The sequence below is a fragment of the Schistocerca americana genome, chromosome 4 (assembly GCF_021461395.2).
Source record: "Schistocerca americana isolate TAMUIC-IGC-003095 chromosome 4, iqSchAmer2.1, whole genome shotgun sequence".
NCBI lineage: Eukaryota > Metazoa > Arthropoda > Insecta > Orthoptera > Acrididae > Schistocerca > Schistocerca americana.
The window spans coordinates 62,954,035-62,970,775 of NC_060122.1; the positions used below are offsets into that span (position 1 = coordinate 62,954,035).

At 44.0% G+C, this 16,741-nt stretch overlaps 1 pseudogene; it reads left to right on the top strand.

Moving 5' to 3' along the window:
* LOC124613259 overlaps window positions 1–11,468 on the top strand; it is a 133,948-nt pseudogene extending 122,480 nt beyond the window's left edge.
* The last annotated feature ends 5,273 nt before the right edge of the window (window positions 11,469–16,741 follow it).

Sequence of the window (16,741 nt, forward strand, 5' to 3'; positions counted from 1 at the left end):
CGGCGTCGGTTGTGGTACAATCATCATCGGAGCGTTAATAGTCTTTAGAAATAGTAATAAAAAGTTTCATGGGACAAGACTTCAGTATAAACTGATTTAAGTGATGACGAGAAGGTAGCGAGGAGCAGGCTGCTACGTGGAGCCAGCGGACGTTGCTGGCCGTCACATGGGCGGCTGCAGTTTAGTAGTGGAGGCTCCTCCCACGGTCTGCCGCATAAAGTCGTCTACAGCCAATGGCTATAGAGTATTTCACAATAATAATACTGCACTATAGTGTTTTGATCATATGTGTAATAGGAAAAAACGTTACTGAGAGACGTTATAAGAATTATACAATTACAGGAATTTTTATTTACGATATGGAATCGAAACGGAGAAATATCCGGTAGTACACGGCACTTCAGTGTGCCCAGTCCCCTGTATAAGGTTGCAATAGCTACGCGCTAACACAACGCCAAATGCTTAACTTGGAGACGAAATCTGAATGAGTAAATACTGTAGTCGATCCGCGGTGTTATGGAATCAGTGATAGCTTGATGGAAACCAAAATAAACAGGAAATGCTTCGCCATCGTATATGAGGGCATCCCATTACCAGTAACAACGTTAAGCTTAAGTCGTGCGTCAAAACACGTCACACATCGTAAAATGAGAATGAAGTTTCGTGAGATAAAATGTAATCTGTAACATTATGTGCAGAAGTGCAGGTTACATGATCATGTGTTAGTTTAATAAACCACGTCTAATGAAGCATAAATGTTTATTTGACTTTTACAATTATAAAAAGTGGCAATAATAAAATGTGCGTCAAAATACGTGATATACTGTAAAATGAAACAAAATTGCGGTAGCTAAAATGTAATCTCTAACGATAAAAGCAGAAGTGCAAGTTGCGTATTCATCTGTCAATTTAATAAAATGTGTGTAGTGAAGTATACATGTGTATTTGACATTTTATAATTATATGAAGTGGTAACATCAGAAATCATCAAGACAACAGTTATTTAGGAAATGGATGTACTGCTTCTTGTCGATTGACGAAGCATGTGGAATGAAATAGACGTAACCACGCGTACGAATGTGCGAAGCATGACTTCATGTAAACGTCATTTGGTTGTGTAGTTAATGAGGCATCAACATTAGCAACTCATCATAGGTATTTGTACAAATATACAGAACCTGGCATCCCAGAACTAGGCACCAAGGCGTTATCGAACTCAGTTTCTCTCAACGAAGTTGAACACCTATCACAGAAACGAATCAGCATTTTTGGCCCTCTACGGCTCCTTCTAGTGTGTTTGAAACTATGCTGTGATGTCTTAGCAGCCTTTTCCATGTATTCCTTTCCTCGTCGATTCTCAGGAGAATCGCCTCATTCCTTCCCATGTCAGACCAACATTCTTCGGTAGCACCACATCGCAAACGCTTCGATTCCCTCCTTTTCCGGTTTTCCCACAGGCCATGTTTCACTACGGCACAACGCTGTGGTCCAAACATACATTCTCAGAAATTTCTTCCTGAAAGTAGTGCTTATGTTTGATACTAGGAGACCTCTTATGGTCAATAATGTCCTTTTTCCAGTGCTAGCCTGTTTTTGATGTCATCCTTGCTCCATCCGTCATTGGTTATCTTATGCCTAGGTAGCAGAATTCCTTAAATTCATCTACTTTGTGACCATCAATCCTGATGTTAAGTTTCTCGCTGTTCTCATTTCAGCTACTTCCCATTACTTTCGTCTTTCTTCCATTTACTCTCAATCCATATTCTGTACTCATTAGACTGTTCATTCCATTCAGCGGATCCTGTAACACATCTTCACTTTCATTCAGGATAGTAAGCTCATCAGCGAATCATATCATTGATATCCTTTCACCTTGAATTTTAATTCCACAGTTGAACATTTGTTTCCATCACTGCTTCCTCGATGTACAGATTGAACAGTAGGAGCGAAGGACTACATCACTGTCTCACACTCTTTTTAATCCGAGCACTTCGTTCTTGGTCATCCACTCCTATTATTCCCTTTTGGCTGGTGTACCCGACTCTCCCTATAGCTTACCCCTATTTTTCTCAGAATTTCGAACATCTTGCACCATTTTACTTTATCGAACGCTTTTCCCAGGTCGAAAAATTCTGTTAACATGTCTTGATTTTTCTTTTGTCTTGCTTCCGTTACCAGCCGCATAGTCAGAATTGCCTCTCTCGTGCGAATAACTTTGCTAAAGCCAAACTGATCGTCATTTAACACATTCTCAATTTTCTTTTCCTTCATTCTATTATTGTTGCCAGAAACTTTTATGCGTGACCTGTTAAACTGATTGCCGGCCGCGGTGGTCTCGCGGTTCTAGGCGCGCAGTCCGGAACCGCGCGACTGCTACGGTCGCAGGTTCGAATCCTGCCTCGGGCATGGATGTGTGTGATGTCCTTAGGTTAGTTAGGTTTAAGTAGTTCTAAGTTCTAGGGGACTGATGACCACAGCTGTTAAGTCCCATAGTGCTCAGAGCCATTTGAACCATTTTTGTTAAACTGATTCTGTGATGTTTCTCTCACTTGTCAGCTCTTGCTGTCTTCGGAATTGTGTGGATGATATTTTTCCGAAAGTCAGGAGGCATGTCGCGAGACTCATACATTCTAGGCACCAACGTGAATAGTCGTTTTATTCCCACTTCTCCCAATGATTTTAGAAATCATGATGGAATATTATCTATCCCTTTTGCTTTATTTGATCTCAATTTCCCCAACGCTCTTTTAAATTCTGATTCTGATACTAGATCCCCTATCGGTTCTAAATCGCCCCCTCTTTTTTCCAGTTTTTTCTTGTATCACGTCAGACACATATTACCCCTCATAGAGGCTTTCAACGTATTCTTCTCACCTATCCGTTCTCATCCCTGCATTTAATAGTGGAATTTCCGTTGGTCTCTTAATGTTACTACCCTTGTTTTAATGTCACCGAAGGTTGTTTTGGCTTTCCTCTATGCTGAGACTGTGAAAGGGTCCTGTAGCCACCTTTCATTGCCAACTCTCGTAGTGGTCAAGTCGGCAAAGAGGTTTCCGCTACTTGTGAGAAATCCACCTGCGTTAGGTTGGTGGCGGAAATGGCGTCCTGGGGTTTTCCGGTCCACGCAGAGCGTGGAAGAGGCTGGAGAAGCGGGAGGCAGTCTGCCGCCGGTACGGGAAGCGTACACAGCTGTGCTCCAGTTGAAGAAGGGTGAGTTGGACTGACCGCGTGGCGCGTTGTCACATAGAGAGGGGAGCTTTTAGCTTTTGGTCTCGAATTTCGTCTTATAAAGATTTACTTGCTGGGTTGCAGCAGGGAATGCAAGGCTTTTGTAGACTTTCAGTTTGATTCCCAATGCAGTCTTGACTTTGATCCGTGAGAGGAACACAGCACAAAGGAGTTGCATATGTTGAAGTGCCCTCGGTTCAGTGTGAATGTTTATGTGCCTACAACTGTGTGTGTATGCTTCTAATCTTTTCCGGATCTTGGTAATTTTTGTGTATTTGTGAATTTTCTTTGTCTCATGTGATTAAAATTGGGCCACGGTCCATAGAAATTGTCTCCGCGGACCGAGTGGGCAAGCGAGTCTGTTATGAAACGTATAGTATTTCACAAGCAATTGTACATAGTTAGCATGCAACAGCAGTCTATAGATGCACTACATCAATGTTTTAAGTAATAAAAATTTTGCCTTCAATCTTATCTTGTGTACCGATGTTACGTCGCCGTTACCTTCGCCATTTACCTTGTAGTTTTCCTTGTTGGCCCACCTATAGCGTTTCCATGTGCACAGGTGTAGTGATTAGTGTCCCTTTTTTTATCTGAAACAAATGCTCTGGAATAGATCGTGTTTTCACGAATCTTGCTGCAGGCTGCACTTACGCATGGTGTTCACGACCTATTTACTTTACTCAATATTTGATTCACGGGAAGAATGCCTGGATCATATTAATAACTACATCCCATTCTCTATCAATGACTTTACAATGAATGTTCTGTTGTGAGTTTTTCTTATTAATAAATTAAGTAATTTTCCGACTCAGTGCTACTTCTTCTTTGTCGTGTGGCTAGAGTTGGTGGCGACCCTATCTTTTATATTGATTTCAGTGTCAAGTAGCATTTTCTTATTCTAAGTGCGCGTGGCTCTTTTAGCTATCAGGATACATTCAAAGGGCGCTTCATGCTTCTTGCACATAGCGTCCTTTTATCCACGCTACTTACAACTGTACTTCCGACAGTCATTTCTTTTTCGATTTCTTCACATTCTTCATGGAGCCATTATGTCTTAGTTTCCTTTCACTTCCTATTTATTTTAATCCTCAGCAATTTGTATCTGTATTCCTGAGTTTGCAGGAACATATTTGTACGTCCTCCTTTCATCGATCATCTGAAGTAATATTTCTGTTCCCCATGGTTTCTTCACATTTACCGTCTTTGTACCTATGTTTTGTTTTCCAGCTTCTGTGATAACGCATTTTAGAGATGTCATCCCACTTCTTTGCGTGTAGATTCTTCCTGATTCATGTCGTAAATTTCAGCCTACTCTTCATCACTGCTTTTCCAAGTATACCTCCTCCTCTTGTGATTCTTGAATAGAGTATTCGCTGTTACTAGATGAAATTTATTATAGAACTTAATTTCCCCTCTCTTATTCCTTGCCCAAGGCCCATATTCTCCTGTAACCTTTTCTTCTCCTCCTTCTCCTACAACTGCATTGCAGTCCCCCACGAATATTCGATTTTGATCTTCCTTTATGTACTGTGCCACCCTTTCAATATTCTCGTATACTTTCTCTATCTCTTCATCTTCAGCTTGCGACGTCGGCATGTGTTCCTGGGCCATCGTTGTCGGTGTTGGTTTGCTGTCGATTCTGGTACGAACAACCCTGTCACTGAACTGTTCACAGTAACACAATCTTTGCCCTATATTCCTGTTCATAACGAATCCTACTTCTGTTACACCGTTTTTTGCTGCTGTTGATATTACCCTACACTCATCTAACCAGAAATCCTCCTCTTCTTTTCATTTCACTTCATTGACCCCTACTACGTCTACATTGAGCTTTAACATTTACCTTTTCAGATTTTCTAGTTTCCATATCACATTCATGCTTCTGATATTCCACGCCCCGCCTCGTAGAACGTTGATTATTCAGTCTTTTTCTCATAGCCACTTCCCATTTGGCAGTCCCCTCTAGGAACTATGAATAGTAGATTATTCCGGAATCTTTTGCCAATGGAGAGATCATCATGACACTTTTCAATTACAGGCCATATGTCCTGTGGATACATGTTACCTATTTTTAATGCAGTGGTTTCCATAGCCTTCTGCAGTCTCATGCTGACTCTTCCGCCTTTATGGGGAGTTTCCTACCCCTAGGACAAAAGAGTGCCCTAAACCTCTGTCCGCTCCTCTTACAAGGCCTTTGGCACAATGAGGGTGATTTCTTATGCTGGAAATCTTCGGCCGCCAATGCTGATTAATAATTAAAATTTAAGCAGTGACGCGATTCGAATCCGCACCGAGGACGTTTTGATTTTTCATCAAAGACGCTAGCCCTTTTTATTTTTTATTTATTTATTTTTTGTTCTTTGTTGATCGTTGTGTTTGGTCGTTGCGGACGTCACATGACATCCGTTCAAGTTCGTTTGTTGATCCTTCCATTCAGTTTTTTTATTACAGATGCCAATCCCTAGACCACGCGTGTGCTCCGCTGTCAGTGGTGGAATAACCTACTACGTAGGTGAAGACGTACCTGGACGATCAAGAGTAATTAGAGCAGCGGTGCATCCTCCTGCATCGTTCTACGAAGCACATTTTCCGTTTCCCGTATATATCGCTTTCGCGTAAGAAAGTCCCGAAATAATTCGATTTGGTTACGTAGTGCAGGATGCGGCGCTCGTTGCACGTATTATAGACGTGATAAAAGCATAATAAAATAAAAAAATAAAAAAAAGGTTTCATTACCGATTTCTCCCACTACTGCTGTTCCTTGACAACTCGGCCAGGCCTCGGGCTACGACCTCTGCCCACTCTAACCTTCCCGCCTTCCCTTCCAAGCTCTTCTTCCTGAAAAAAGAAATGAGCAGGACACCTGGGTTCGAATACCAGCGAGAAAAATTTTAAAAAATTGTCGAGCGACCGCTCACTTCAATTGGGGAATTCGGGTTTCAGTCCCGTCCGGCACAAATTTTCGGTGTCGTGGTTCTAATACACAGCCGAATGCGGTTCATCTTCGCAACTAAGAATACATTTCCTGCAAATGACTTACAGTAGACTTAAGAATGACTATAGCAGCTACTTGCGGGCACCGGTAACGCTAAGCCACAACTGCTTTCACAAACTGACTTGTAAGAGCCACACGAAGATTTCAGATTAACATTAGAACCTTCACATTCTAAACTCAACTACGCTTATTAGCTATCGCACACTCAATGTGCATCTCCTATAAATAGTAAGCGCATGTGTGATTCTTTCTTTATTTAGTTCCTGCATTCTGTATTAATAACTGGCAATCATTGTGTAACTTCCATGAAATTAGGTGTTTCCCCAAATATTGTGTTGACTTTAGCGTATTCACCTCAGAATCATCGTGTCATCGTTACCAAACTGATTGTGTTTTAATTGAGTTGTAACCAGTTTTACTATTTCACTAATGTAACATTCATCTCATCATCACTTAAAACTTTCGGGCTATTAGGCCGTGGTCAATGTATAAGACTTTCTCCGAACGTTTCCTCTACGATTGCTGGAGACATCTTCAGAGGTAAAATGGCTAACTGCAACCGGAATCGAGGGAGCGCCTATTATACCGGGTGGTCTATTGATAGTGATTGGGCCAAATATCTCACGATATAAGCATCAAACGAAAAAACTACAAAGAAAGAAACTCGTATAGCTTGAATGGGGAAACCAGATGGTACAATGGTTGGCCCGCTAGATGGCGCTGCCATAGGTCAACCGGATATCAACTGCATTTTTTGAAATAGAAGCCACCATTTTTTATTACATATTATGTGTGTGAAATCTTATGGGACTTAACTGCTAAGGTCATCAGTCCCTATGCTTACACACTACTTAACCTAAATAGTCCTAAGGACAAACACACACACCCATGCCTGAGTGAGAACTCAAACCTCCGCCGGGATCAGCCGCACAGTCCATGACTGCAGCGCCTTAGACCGCTCTATTAATATTCGTGTAGTACGTAAAGAAATATGGATGTTTTACTTGGACCACTTTTTTCGCTTTGTGATAGATGGCGCTTAATAGTCACAAACGTATAAGTACGTGGTCTCACGTAACATTCTGCCAGTGTGGACGGTATTTGCTTCGTGATACATTACCCATGTTAAAATGGATCATTTACCAATTGCGGAAAAGGTCGATATCGTGTTGATGTATGGCTTTTGTGCTGTGTATGCTGCTCGGTATCCTGGACGACATTATCCAAGTGTCCGGACCGTTCGCCGGATCGTTACGTTATTTAAGGAAACAAGAAGTGTTCAGCCACATGTGAAACGTCAGCCACGACCTGCGACAAATGATGATGCCCAAGTAGGTGTTCTAGCTGCTGTCGCGGCTAATCCGCACATCAGTAGCAGACAAATTGTGCGAGAATCGGGAATCTCAAAAACGTCTCAGTGAATTTTATTTCGAGATCATCTTTTGGTAAAGATGTTCCGCTACATCAGATTTATCCGTATCTCAACGAGACGGGCGTAAACACTTCTTCTTGTGGTACCAATGTAAACCAGTCCACAGCTACAATGGATTTTATATACGCCCGGTTAACCAAAGGAAGTAGTAGATCTTTTGCCGATCTTAAACATTGTTAAATCTTCCTGGTGTGACTGAAAGTATTTCCCGTATCGTACTTTCTCAACTCTTTCCCACTGCTATCTGTAATCGTACTGACGAACGGAAGCAAAACATTTCCCTTGGCCGGTCGTCGTTCCTCATTGGTCCTCATTCTCCTCTTAGGGCAAAGTGCTCTATCTCCTTGTTAGAAGAACATTCTTCTTGAGTGTCGACCGTAGATGTTCAAGCTTATCTTTCAAGCAAGTCGGCTACCTCTGAAGATGTTTCCCGCTGCCGGAGAGGAAACCTTAGGAAAAACGTTTTGTACATCGACCACGGCCTCATAGCCCGAAAGTTTTATGTAATGCTAGTGCCAGCCGTGGAAGCTTACATTGTATGATTCCTCTTATCATTTGTCCTCTTCATGTTTAATTTGAAGTCTATAGGTTCTTACGATATGTAGGGCTTTATAGCGACCATTACTCATTCTGCACTTTGATGAATTGTTATTCATGTCACCTTTGTGACTCACAGAATTCATGTTTCATGTATGTTTTTGGGCCACCCGTGCATAATTAAGTCAGTTTATTTATTTAACCGCTGTGCGAAGCATGTAATTAAAGTAATGCTGTTGCGAGAGATCTCTCCGTCGGCAAGGTTGAAACGTCCCCTTAGAACAATTATACGTGACTGTGCTTAAACTGACACACAATATTTTTAGCGCAACGCAATCTGACTTTCAATAATCCCTACAAAAGAAAGGCCCTGACTAAGATTAACCTATACCTTTCACAAATAACTTACCTCACCAAAAATCTCCTTTACTCGAACTACTGCAATACAGCGGGCGCCACTACTGCCAGCTAAATAATAGATTGAAACTACTGAAGGCACTAACTACTGATAGGCATAGTTAGCAAATGAAAGATTTTAATAGAGAACAAACAATGTGTGGTCTCACCGCCAGACACCACACTTGCTAGGTGGTAGCCTTTAAATTGGCCGCGGTCCATTAGTATACGTCGGACCCGCGTGTCGCCACTGTCAGTAATTGCAGACCGAGCGCCACCACACGGCAGGTCTAGAGAGACTTACTAGCACTCGCCCCAGTTGTACAGCGGACTTTGCTAGCGATGCTACACTGACGAAGACTCTCTCATTTGCCGAGAAGATAGTTAGCATAGCCTTCAGCTAAGTCAATTGCTACGACCTAGCAAGGGGCCATCACCAAGTTATATTGAGATGATAATACTGTATCAACAAGACCAATGTTCACCAATTGTGGATTAAAGTTAAGTATTTCAGAAGCTACGTACTTTTCTTTATAGCATTCATTACGTATCTTGTTTCAGACCTCACGCCAGCCTGCGTGAGTTTAAGCACGTGCCTTTCGGCTTCCTCTCATTGTGTCTAGGCTGTCTTGTCTAGACACAACACAATGTATTTACGTTAATAGTGTTCAAAAGTCATAATGTACACTCATGGAAATTGAAATAAGAAAGCCGTGAATTCATTGTCCCAGGAAGGGGAAACTTTATTGACACATTCCTGGGGTCAGATACATCACATGATCACACCGACAGAACCACAGGCACATAGACACAGGCAACAGAGCATGCACAATGTCGGCACTAGTACAGTGTATATCCACCTTTCGCAGCAATGCAGGCTACTATTCTCCCATGGAGACGATCGTAGAGATGCTGGATGTAGTCCTGTGGAACGGCTTGCCATGCCATTTCCACCTGGCGCCTCAGTTGGACCAGCGTTCGTGCTGGACGTGCAGTCCGCGTGAGACGACGCTTCATCTAGTCCCAAACATGCTCAATGGGGGACAGATCCGGAGATCTTGCTGGCCAGGGTAGTTGACTTACACCTTCTAGAGCACGTTGGGTGGCACGGGATACATGCGGACGTGCATTGTCCTGTTGGAACAGCAAATTCCCTTGCCGGTCTAGGAATGGTAGAACGATGGGTTCGATGACGGTTTGGATGTACCGTGCACTATTCAGTGTCCCCTCGACGATCACCAGTGGCGTACGGCCAATGTAGGAGATCGCTCCCCATGATGCCGGGTGTTGGCCCTGTGTGCCTCGGTCGTATGCAGTCCTGATTGTGGCGCTCACCTGCACGGCGCCAAACACGCATACGACCATCATTGGCACCAAGGCAGAAGCGACTCTCATCGCTGAAGACGACACGTCTCCATTCGTCCCTCCATTCACGCCTGTCGCGACACCACTGGAGGCGGGCTGCACGATGTTGGGGCGTGAGCGGAAGACGGCCTAACGGTGTGCGGGACCGTAGCCCAGCTTCATGGAGATGTTTGCGAATGGTCCTCGCCGATACCCCAGGAGCAACAGTGTCACTAATTTGCTGGGAAGTGGCGGTGCGGTCCCCTACGGCACTGCGTAGGATCCTACGGTCTTGGCATGCATCCGTGCGTCGCTATGGTCCGGTCCCAGGTCGAGGGGCACGTGCACCTTCCGCCGACCACTGGCGACAAAATCGATGTACTGTGGAGACCTCACGCCCCACGTGTTGAGCAATTCGGCGGTACGTCCACCCGGCCTCCCGCATGCCCACTATACGCCCTCGCTCAAAGTCCGTCAACTGCACATACAGTTCACGTCCACGCTGTCGCGGCATGCTACCAGTGTTAAAGACTGCGATGGAGCTCCGTATGCCACGGCAAACTGGCTGACACTGACGGCGGCGGTGCACAAATGCTGCGCAGCTAGCGCCATTCGGCGGCCAACACCGCGGTTCCTGGTGTGTCCGCTGTGCCGTGCGTGTGATCATTGCTTGTACAGCCCTCTCGCAGTGTCCGGAGCAAGTATGGTGGGTCTGACACACCGGTGTCAATGTGTTCTTTTTTCCATTTCCAGGAGTGTATATAGCAGTTCATGACATCCAGTCTTACAAATTTCAAAACTCCGCCATCTCTCTCCCCACATCCACCACTGCTGGCGGCTCACCTCCAACTGCGCAACTCTACGCGCTGTTCACATCCAGCTGCCCAACACTACAATGGCAGACAACAATGCAAACCAGCCACAGACTGCACACAGCACAGCCAGTGATTTTCATACAGAGCGCTACGTGGCGTTACCAATAAGAAAACCTAAACAGCCTACTTACAAGGTCATCCAGTACAGATCAGTTTCACATTTACATGGATACGTCGACTCCTCAACCGTACCTTCACGCCCACGAGAGACAGCCGATGCAGGAGTGAAAGTGATTCATCCAACATCTCATCCTCCAGTATTACTGACACGTTGGCGAGTAATTCAGAAGTGCCAGTGAGGTCGAGTCGACTATCGCTTCTTGCTACAGCGGATGGGGCAGGCAGGCGACGCCGTGCCCACAGCTCTGCTGTGACGTCACGGCAGGTAGGCGAGTTGCAAACGATCCGCACGAGTCGCCTTTGTCGCCGCCTCTGGCGCTTAACGACCCGCTAATTCGCGCCGCGCCTGCCGCTGTTTCCCCACACCCTGGCCGTCGCTTTCTGGGCCTCTATTACGGCAGCCAATTTCGCTCACCTGTCGCTGCAGGTGGCGCCGGCGACGCGACGGCGTGAAGACTGTAATCGAAAGCTGTTCGCTACGTACTTCCTCAAGGGAGCCTTCTGTGAACTTCAGAGGCGAGCTGACTTTGCTACTTGAGCAGCGACAACAGTTGCGCGCCGTAACACTCGTTGCGCCTCTGCCTGTGTTACATTCATTACAGAGAAAGTTACTGCAAGAATTACGTTTTGTTGCAACAGGATACGTCAGGAGAAATGACTTCATGACAATTAGGCATTTACGGAGTGTTACAGGACGTCTAGTAAGTATTTGAGGCGGCGGTAGTCTAGATTAGTGCTTCCCCTAATTTTCTACGTGGTGGGACACTTTGCAACCCCAGAATGTATCAAGCCACCCTATGTTTATTTTATTTACTTATTTGTGTATTTGTTCCTTCTTTCGAAAAACTTCGTCTTACAATGGTATGCAGTCCACACTTTAATAAATTAGGGTTATCAAATGTAGAGTAATACCAAATTATAACGTTTCAAAGGACTTAGTAGCATGTGTCTCCTTCTTCCATGCTGTCTGCGCCCTCCCCCTGTGAAACTGTCACACACCACCCCCAAAGGGTAGCGCCCCACGGGATGGGAATAGCTGGTCTAGACTAATTTGAAAAACAATCTAATCAATACAAATTTTTCTTGGGTATACAGTTCAGGAGCCTCAAAAATTGTATGAAGTGCACAAACAGCAGTAGTCTAGAATGAGATTTTCGCTCTGCAGCGGAGTGTGCGCTGATATGAAACTTCCTGGCAGATTAAAACTGTGTGCTGGACCGAGACTCGAACTCGGGACCTTTGTTTTTCGCGGGCAAATGCTCTACCAACTGAGCTACCCAAACACGATTCACGCCCCGTCCTCACAGCTCTTACTTCTGCCAGTATCTCGTCTCCTACCTTCGAAACTTTTCAGAAGCTCTCCTGCGAACCCTGCAGACTTGCACTCCTGAAAGAAAGGCTATTGCGGAGACATGGCTTAGCCACAGCCAGGGGGATGTTTCCAGAATGAAGCTGTGAGGACGGGGCGTGAGACGTTCTTGGGTAGCTCAGTTGGTAGAGCACTTACCGCGAAAGGCAAAGGCCCCGATTTCGAGTCTCGGTCCGGCACAGAGTTTTAATCTGCAAGGACGTTTCATATCATCACACATTCCGCTGCAGAGTGAAAAACTCATTCTGGAAACATCCCCCAGTCTGTGGCTAATCCATGTCTCTGCAATATCCTTTCTTTCAGGAGTGCTAGTTCTGCAGGGTTCACAGGAGAACTTCTGTAAAGTCTGGAAGGTAGCAGGCGAGGTACTGGCAGAAGTGAAGCAGCAGTAGTCTAACTGGTATTGGTTAGAGAGATACAGATTGCTAGAATGTAGTTAAAAGCAATATTCACAGAAGGTATTAAGCGAAGGCAAATGATCAAGCTCAAGGTTGGTTTTAAAAAATTCATCTTTTGGCATCACTGCACTTTCGAATTCTCTGCACAGCACTACGTGTAGCTCTTCAGGGGTCATGTTGGTGATCTTTACTGAGGCCAGAACAGCTCATAACCCAAACAGTCAATTCGTCTCCCGTGTTTACTTTATGCTTACATATTTCCCCTTTTAACCACTACGACAAGCAAAAATCTGAAGATACCTTCGTGCCCGTGAGACGTAACTATCCTGACTGATCCATTATCTGTGCAATGTTACATTTGTATTATGTGTCACCAGGTGACTAGAATGTGCAGGTTTCGTGTCATGCTGGAAGAACATCCCTCTTCTTGTAGCCAAAGAAACCTATCCCAAGAATGCTGGAAAGTCGTTTTCAAGTACATCTACATAAGAAGACCCTGCAGCAGCACAAGAAGCCCAGTCAACTGAACGTGTACTACAACACAGCACACATTTACAGAAAAGAGTTCATTAAAATGGGTTCCCACAAATTTATATGCGTTCTCGGCAGACCACCATTTTGAGTTACTAGTGTTATTGATACCATCACGAGTGAAAGTACGTACATCAGTCAGCAATGTTAATCGGATTGCTCGGCGATTTGTGATTATTCAAGACGAAATTTCCAATGTCTAACTTCATCTCCGTCTGCAGGGTGCTGAATTCCCTGTAAGTGCTAAGGACAGAGGCCTTTCATACGTAATGTTCGCCACATTCTTGTACGTCGAACACCTACAAAACAGAAATTCTGCGTGTGCTTGTTGAAGTACTGCGTTCCACTTATTCAATATTGTCTCCTACACCAGCCATTCTCTTTTCATTTGCCATTTCCTATGAAACACCGGACTCACGTGGTTTAGTGAAAACAAAAGCTAATGTGGTACTATGCAGTTAGGAAATTGTCTACTACGGATGTGTTTGCACTTCAAAACCTCCACACGGAGTCCATATCGGCATACTCCGATTCAGTAAATACGTATTACGCTTTAGCGACACAGTACCGTTGCCTAACAAATCAAAATCACAGAAAAAATACATTTATGTAGAGTCAAGCACGACTTCACAACGTGAATTTTAAAATAAAAATTGCACTGCACTTATGTAACAAGAAAGAAAATGTAACAAGAAAAAAAATGTAGCCAGCTGAATTTCCCTAACCAATAAAATTTGAACCCATCTTACATAGTGAAGAAAAATATCCGCTACCAGTCACAATAAAAGATTATTTATTTGTCACAGTACCGGTTTCGGACTTGCGCCCATCCTCAGGTGTTTATACATTCATTTACTTGTTTATACTGTTGGAGATCACTGTATAAATATAAAAAAAATTCACGTCTATAATTTCAGTTTTACCAAGAATAGCTTCATATTTCAGTATTTCACGAGTGCACATCATAATACTGAAATATGAAGCTATTGTTGGTAAAACTGAAATTATGGACGTGAAAATGATAATAGGCGTGTAACTAAGTGGCAAAACCGTCATCACAGTATAACTGTAATAATGGTGCTTCATCTTTATGTAAGTACAGATACATTTTCGTCAAATGCTGCCTTGCCACTTACTATTGTCCCACTTGTATCTGCGTAGTCACCAGCAAATATTTTTTTATATTTATACAGTGATCTCCAACAGCATAAACATGTAAATGAATGTATAAACACCTGAGGATGGGCGCAAGCCCGAAATCGGTCGTGTGACAAATAAATAACCCTTTATTGTGACTGGTAGCGGATATTTTTCTACACCCTATAAAGGAACAGTCACGGGGTTCGACAGCATCCACTATGGATAAAATTCATTCCCTCTTAAATGGAACCGTGCCTCAGAAAACACACTCTAAGATAAAAAAAGAAAAAAATGGTACAAAAAGCGACGCGCCACGAACGAATCATCCAAATGCGACGGAAATTGGTACTGTACATGTGACGAACTTCTACAGACAAACATACTACATACAATTTCAGACAAACTGAATGATTTATTCAAGAGAAAAAGCTTCACAAACCGTGCAAGTCAGTAATGCCTTAGTCCACCTCTCTCTCGCCCTTATGAAAGCACTTATTTGGTTTGGCATTGACGGAGTTATCTGATGTCCTCATGAGGGATATTGTGCCAGATTTTGTCCAACTAGCGCGTTAAATCGTCATAATCCAGAGCACGTTAGAGGACCCTGGCCATAATGTTCCAAACTTTCTCAACTGGGGACAGATCTGGGAACGCTGCTGGCCGAAGTACGCTTTGGCAAACACGAAGACCATTAGCAGAAACTCTCACTGTGGAAAGGCACTATCTTGCTGAAATGCGAACCCGTGATGCTGCAAGGGTGCCGCTCATGACAACCAAAATAGTCCTGCTGCGGAAACAAATGGCACCTTCCATTCGAACCGCAATGATCAGCGAAGGCGTGTCTGGAGGCGCCCCAGACAGTGACGGTAGACCTACCCGAGTGCCGGCCGCCCTGCGTCCCGACTGCTGGGAGTGATGCTGGAGTGTGTCATTTCATGTCATTCCTTTTCGTCGTCATCCGTGGCACCCTTGCAGCACAACGGTGTGTTAACGATATTCTATGCCCCTTTTCGTTGCCCTTCATGGCAAACTATCTCTGCCTTGCATTTCGGCAATGTAATGCCCTCCCAGATACGGCGGGGGTTTCTACTGCTCGTCTCCGTGCTTGTCAAACTGTATCTAGGCGAGCAAGTTTACCAGATCTCTCCCCAGGTGAGAAAGTTTGGAGCACTGTGGGCAGGGCACACCAGCCAGTTTGGGTTTTTGACAATTTAACGTGCCAATAAGACAGAACTTCGCACGATATCCCTCAGGGCGTTACCAACCAAGTGTATCAGACAATACCAAGCCGAATAATTGCTTGCTTAAGGGTCAGAGGTGGAACACAGCGTTATCAAGTTGCTCAGTTTATAAGTCCTTTTCCTGAATAAATGTTCCAAATGGCTCTGAGCACTATGGGACTCAACAGCGGAGGTCATCAGTCTCCTAGAACTTAGAACTACTTAAACCTAACCAACCTAAGGACATCACACACATCAATGCCCGAGGCAGGATTCGAACCTGCGCCCGTAGCGGTCGCGCGGTTCCAGACTGCAGCGCCTAGAACCGCTCGACCACTCCGGCCGGCTCCTGATAAATCTTCTGAAATTGTGATCATTTGTTTGTCTGAGCGCGTATGTAACACCTACAGACTCCCGTCCTATTCGGATAATTCCTTGGTGGTGCTTCATTTTTGTTTTATTCCATTTTTTTGTGTGTATGAAAGTGAACAGGTGCAGAATTACAAATGGGATACAAATCTTGGGCAGCTAATCTTGATGTGACTGTTATTAATAACATTCATACGAATGTAGTCTACAATGGCAGTTGTCTGTTTCAGAAAAGATGTGTGGAAGCACTCCAAAGATTCTGTCACCATAGCAACTCACATATACGGGAGACATAATGTAATGTATTATGGTCCAGGCACTACGACAGATGGGTACGTGTCCCTGGGGTGCTGAAGGTTACTTTCAGTTGTGATTGATGCGTTAAAAAGTTTTATTTCACACGGTTAACACTTTTATTAAAACTGTGCTATCTTATTTTACAATTATCCTTTCAATAGGAAAGTGATATTCGTCGTTCGTGGCATCATACAATATGAAATAAATCTCTTCGGTGTTAGTGTGTCGTCCAAGCTAGTATTCACGGCACTACTAGGGTAAAATCCATTTATACAACTTTTAAGAGGCTCTACAGGATCATGACCAAGTTCTAATTAATTAGGCAGCCGTATAAAGCTACCTTCAAATGATAAGTTAAAATTTTTAAAAATGGTTCAAATGTCTCTGAGCACTGTAGGATTTAACATCTGAGGTCATCAGTCCTCTAGAAATTAGAACAACTTAAACCTAACTAACCTAAGGACGTCACACACATCCATGCCCGAGG